At 44.8% G+C, this 5,910-nt stretch overlaps 1 long non-coding RNA gene across 1 annotated transcript; it reads left to right on the top strand.

Annotated features, from left to right (window-relative positions):
* Positions 1-2,097: 2,097 nt before the first annotated feature.
* Positions 2,098-3,434, top strand: LOC115304072. Its single transcript, XR_003914307.1, has 3 exons — positions 2,098-2,114; positions 2,875-2,976; positions 3,421-3,434. It is a non-coding gene; the product is annotated as an uncharacterized LOC115304072 (long non-coding RNA).
* The last annotated feature ends 2,476 nt before the right edge of the window (positions 3,435-5,910 follow it).

The following is a 5,910-nucleotide window of genomic DNA, read 5'->3' as shown; positions in this document are numbered from 1 at the left end:
AATAGGCCCTGGGCAACCCTTGGACCTCCAGATGGCCTGATTTGTTCACTCCAAAGCCACTCCCTCTCAAGAGGCAAATGGTAACTGTTCCCTATCAGGTCATACCACTACTTTGGCCTTCACTCCTGCTCAAGGGAGACTTCTCCTCAGTTCCTAGTGTGGGTTTGTGGGAGAGAAAGGACCTTGCACAGCCTCTGTGTCTTTTCTCCTTGCAGATCACAGATGTCTGAGCCAAGCAGAAGCTGTTTAATTTCACAATTACTTTGTGTGCAGTGACAGGACTCATGCCTCATGTGGAAGCCAAAGACTCCCCCAGAATCTCACCATGTGTTCTACCTGTTTGCTCCAAATGGTCTCCCTTTCCCCACCACACCTTGCTGAACCCCAATACTCTTGGAGGCAGGATCTCCCTCTCTTGGCCCCTTTTCATCCTGCTCTCTCCCTGTACCAGGCCCAGGATTTCTGCTTCAGAAAACCAACCCCACCGTCTGCTCCCGGAATGTTCTTCCTCTCCTCTCACTGGAGTCTTTCTTGCTGCTATAAGCCATCATCCTGTTCCTGGAAATTGTGGTGCTTTCCCTTACCCTTCTCCTGCTCCCAACTTCTTCAGGTTCTCCACAGTTTTTCCAAAATGTTTACATTCTATATTTCAAGTGGTGTCAGAAGAGGCTTCTGGGCTCCAAAATCAACCCAGCGATTGAGAAGTTTGAGGATCTGTGTGGGCTGCAAGGAGAAGGCAGTGGTTCCTGGAGTGAGAATGGCCAAAGAACACTTTGTAGCTCTGTGCACACAGTGGGTTTGTAATTAGTGTGGAATGGTCCGTTGAGAAACTGGGCTTAGGGAAGTGAAGGGGAGGGTAGAGGGGAAGGAATGAGGCTGGACTGATCTGAGGTGTCTGTTCCCCATTTTCTTCCTTTCCACTCTGGGTCACCTGGGGAGAATATGCTGAGCCTGGAGTTTTCCCTAAGCTGAAAGGAGCGTCCTCCCCTCCATCCACCTTCACCCAGCCCAGCTGAGGAGACCAAGACACCCCTCAATGAGCCCAGCCACTGTACCCCGACCCCAGAACCACACATACCCTCTCTCCTTTGCTCTCCTATCTGTGACCCCTCATCTTCCACACCAGCCTGAATGTCCCCATTCTGGCAAATCTTAGGTGACCTCTTTAAGCTTCCTGGGCCCTTCCTGTCAATCTAGTCGTCTTTAAGTGTTAGCCAACACCCTGAGCCATATGATGATTAATTAATGTTTCCTTGTGTACTTATAGTTCATGTAATCTTTTCTAGAAAAGAACAGAGCCCCCTACACATCATGAAATAGAAACCAGAGACTCTTACATTACCTCTCTGCACCAAGAAACCAGACCCCCTTTCACAACCTCTTAGCACAGAGATAATTTTTGAGCTAGCCCCATCAAGTCTACATGTAGCCATGAAATATTAGGGAATACTGTACTCCTTTTACTGATTAAGTACCTTAAGATGTTTTAAAAATCCCTGAGGCAGGCAGTAACCTCAGAGTTGGCATTTGGACAAGAGTTTGCCTTCGCCCCACCCAAGTAGCAGCCACCTGAATAAAGCTCATATTCCTTTTCAGTAAAAACTCATTGATTTTTGGAGCAACAGGCAGCCAATCTTGGGTTTCAGTAACAAGTTTTGGAGGGCCAATCAGGAGCCAATCCTCTGTGGCATTAATCACAAGGTAGAGTAATTAGCTTGGATCAGTCCAGGGCTTACTCCTTAGTCTACTGGGCTAGTAACTTAGACAACCACAGGAGATTAGCTGTTCCAGGCTAGTTGGTGTGTGGAAATCTGATGAATCTGTTTCTGCTGCTGCCCAGACTATTTTTGTCTCAGGGAAACTCTATGCTGATTCCAGACCCATGTTACCTGCCAGTTTCACTTTTTGGTTGGAGTGGAAAGGAAATGAGCATTTTGGGGAAGCTAAGAAGCTTATGGACCAGGTAAGATGCCAGGAGTGAACACTGATGCAAGTTTCTCATTCATGAGGCACTGTGTGTTTTTCTTTCCTTGTCAGGTATCAGGCATGGCTTCTGGCCTTGAGAAGCTATTAAAAGTTCCATCTAGAGGTTCATTATGAAATGTTCCAGTGAAGTAAGTTAGAAATAATTTATAAGGTCAATTACAATTCTTGCTGAGCTTATGGAAATAATTAGGTCATCTTTGTTTAAGTTGGACTTGTTTTTTAAATTAATTAGTCTCGATTTGGAACTCTTTGGAAAAGAGAATGATTTGGAGAGAAAAATATGTTTCAATAACAACTTTAGTGGATGATAAATTCTAGTTATGATTAAATGTTTTTGAATGTTTGTTGGTTGTAAAAGCTAGACACCTTGAAGTAAACTGCAGAAAGTTTGCCACAATAACTCATGTATAGATAATCTTCATCCTTGTTGTTCTGTGGGTATAACAACAGGACCCCATGGGCATATGATTATTTGAACAACCCAACAATTGAGTAATTCAACTACCACCTTGAATAATTCTGGGATATAAAATCACTCTTTAAAAGCCAGGGCATACCTGACTCCAGAGGGTTAACTGTGAACTTGTGGAAAGTTTTTTTCCTTGTGAGTGGGTAGAGGATGCACTTGGGGATACCCACCTCCCCAGATGAGTCTTCTGACTGATTCCTCTTAATTAGGCCATTGTTAAGGTTGGACAGTGGCCAGTGGGCTTCCTGACCCCTTAATTTAACCAATTTCATTTAAGTCTCTGTCGTGGGCTCCTCAGCTCACTCTTTTAAGGAAGATGGGTCAGGAGGCACTTAGGCCACTTTGTCAGTGCCTATCAGCTTCTTCTTGATGTCTGACCACCATGCCTGTTGCTGTGTCCAAATCCTACTACCTCATAGATGCTGCCCTTAAATATCATCTTTTCATCTGTCCAAGTTGGAATAATAGATGAAGAATGTTGAGAGGGGGAAAAAAAAAGAAGTGAATGACCCAGAAATAAGGTAAGAGGATCTGATCATACAGTAGGAAGAGAGGAGTGACAAAGTTGGGAAGAGTGGGGAGAGGTTGCAAGGGGAGTATCAAAAGATGGAAGAAGCAAGAGTGAAATGTATAGAACATTATCCCCAACTCCAGCAGTTGGCTACAGAAAGAAACAGGACTGATGAGGGGAGAAAGGAGGAAGAAGGGAGAGGAATGGAAAGGGAGGCAGAGAGCATTTCTGTAGGAAAACAACATGGGTTCAAGTGTGAAGGAGAAATCCCCAATACACATGCTGCTTTGCTGTTGCAGAGCCTGTTCTGGGAGGGACTTAGTACCAAAAGGCATTCTCCTGAAAGAGATGGGTCACAGGAGTGTCTGCTCCAGAGAGACATGACCAGATAAACTCAGATGATGTGGAATGGAAGGTCAGGGAAGTTATTAGCAACCTATTTTGTATTTTAAAGCACTTAGATTGTGGTTGAAAATGGATAAAGTACGAAAGCAAAGCAATTAAAAGAGACCATGAAGCCTCCTCTTCTCTCATCTCTCCTAAGCCAGTATATCCAGAGAGGATACCTGGACCATCTTTTTTCCTCCCATCCTCTCATTTGAACAAAGCTTTTTTTTTTTTTTTAAATAAAGCTCCTTTGAAAAATCTGCTCATATTCACCTGCATTAATGTTAGCTCTGGGACCAGAATCTTCCGACCTGCCCTGAGCCACATGCCCAATCCTGTCTGCCTCAGAAAGGAGTCAATAATGCTCCTGTCCACCAAGGGACAAACTCCAGAAAGAACCCTGAGTTGGGAATTAGAGTATTAGTACAGCTTACAGTTTAAGAACTCTGTCCTGGATACAAATCTGGGCTCCTTGGATTCAGGAGTCAGCTTCCCCAGTTTCCTGCCTCCATGTGTGTTCTGGTCTCACTCTTCCTTTTTCTCTTCTAAACAGTGTTCGTTCTTTTCCATCTCACTTACACCCATAGCATAACATCCCTTGCCAGATCTAAAACCAACTGCAACTCATCCCAAGTGCCAGCCCTACTGCAGATGTCAGGATATATATCTCCTGCTTCAGCACAGCAAGTGGCCCAACCTGGGTGATATCTTGGATGTTTGACTTCAAGGGCTCTGTAGGTCCACTACTTCAAAGTGCCTTTCTATCTCTGAGGATCATAAATTTGTCTTGTGTGTGCCCTGAGCAGCAACAAGGAAGGATATTTCTTTCTCCATAAGTATCTCTCAAAACAAAAGCAGTGTGAGTTCTCTAGACATAATTCTGGACTATGGAGCAAAGAAATAGAATTCCTCTTGAAGCAAAAGTATAGTCTTTACCCTTGTGCAGGATACCACTTGCAGAGAAGCTGGGCCCAGTGGGGTGGGGGAAAGTTGAAGAGAGGTGAGAGCTACAACTTCAGTTAGAGGAACTTATGATAACCATAGTAGTCTTCTCAGCATTCTGAGGAGTCTCTATTAATGGCAAAGTCACTCAAAGCTCTAGTGAGAAGGGGAACCATTACCTTTCAGCTAGCAACCAAAATGTGTAATTCCAATAGGAAGAAGGGTCAGAAAAGGGTTAGTGGGTGTAAAAGCTCCAGGTACCAGTCTCATATTCTTCTTACCCACTCCCAAGCCTTTCCTAATGGAATCACTGCCCTGCAAGAGACAGAAACTAATGCTACCAGCTCGTGCCAGGAGGAAGGGGCAGGAAAGTAGCCAAAGAAAGCCACCAGTAATGAAAGAACTAGTTGAGGCTCCTGAGATACTGACAGCCTGCATGGTCCTAGAAGTCTTGGTTGTCTTCAGCCTTGGAGAAGGGAGCCAGGAATTACTGCATGGGGGATGCAAGAGTAATCTCTAAAGCCACTCAGTAGATATCTTCCCCCTGCTCAAAAGCCCTAGAGCCCTAAAGCCCTGACCAGTGCCCACACAAGAAGTACTGATCCCAGAACCCACTGAGAATGAAGTGGGATGTGAAAGAAAGTCTCTGTGACAGCAATTTGTATCTCTCTTTGCATAGTTCTGTCTCCATTTCTTCCCCCTCTTCTCCAGCTTCTCACATCCTGGCCATTATTTCAGAGGCCTCTTACCTTGACTTGTCTCCAAGTTTCTAACAAGATCAAAGCTCTTAACCCCTGATTTTCTCGCTGAATCCTAAGCTGGAAAAGAGAGGGCAAGATCCATCCTGATGTACAGGAGGTCCCGACTTCCCCTCTTCCCAAGGCAGAGGGAAGTTGAGAAGCTGGAAGAAATAAAGTACCAAATCCTAAGTGTGTGTTGACCAACATGTCCCCTGGTGGGAAGGCTAATATTCTTATTCTGTTCTTGATTTTATTATTGCTGTTCAGGTTTTTAATGAATTAACTCAAAATGATAATAGAGTAAATATATAACATATATTATCATTTGAGTTAATTCATTGGGGCTAGGGGTTAGGGCCCACACTCTGAACTTACCAGAAAATTGCTTCTATTGCCTTGGAAGTGTGTGTGTGTGTGTGTGTGTGTGTGTGTGTGTGTGTGTGTGTGTGAGAGAGAGAGAGAGAGAGAGAGAGAGAGAGACAGAGAGACAGAGAGAGACAGAGAGACAGAGAGACAGAGAGACAGAGAGAGAGTGAGAAAGCGAGCACTCACCATCCTTCACTCCTTTGCCAGTCCTGCCACTTCACATCCCCTCCTTAAAGCTGATTCCAATGCACCATCTGGTCTCTGCCTCTAACCCTGGTTGTTATTTCTTTTATTTGCCTCAATCCAATACCTACTTCACAGGGTCTCTCCCCACCTTCTGCTTTTCATTCTTTCACCTGGACTTTGTCTTTCATCCCCCATGCTACCACTGTAGTTCCCTCCTTGGTGCCCTAGACTCTGTATCCAGGTTCTTCCTCCTCTTTGCCCTTCTTCCCCGTCTACACCTAAATTGGCCTTTCCCTGAAGGTCCTCCTTCCATAGTCCCCACT

The sequence above is a fragment of the Suricata suricatta genome, chromosome 10 (genome assembly GCF_006229205.1).
Source record: "Suricata suricatta isolate VVHF042 chromosome 10, meerkat_22Aug2017_6uvM2_HiC, whole genome shotgun sequence".
NCBI classification, from domain to species: Eukaryota; Metazoa; Chordata; class Mammalia; order Carnivora; family Herpestidae; genus Suricata; species Suricata suricatta.
Note: the sequence above shows the minus strand (reverse complement) of the source record. Positions and strands in the feature narration are given on the sequence as shown.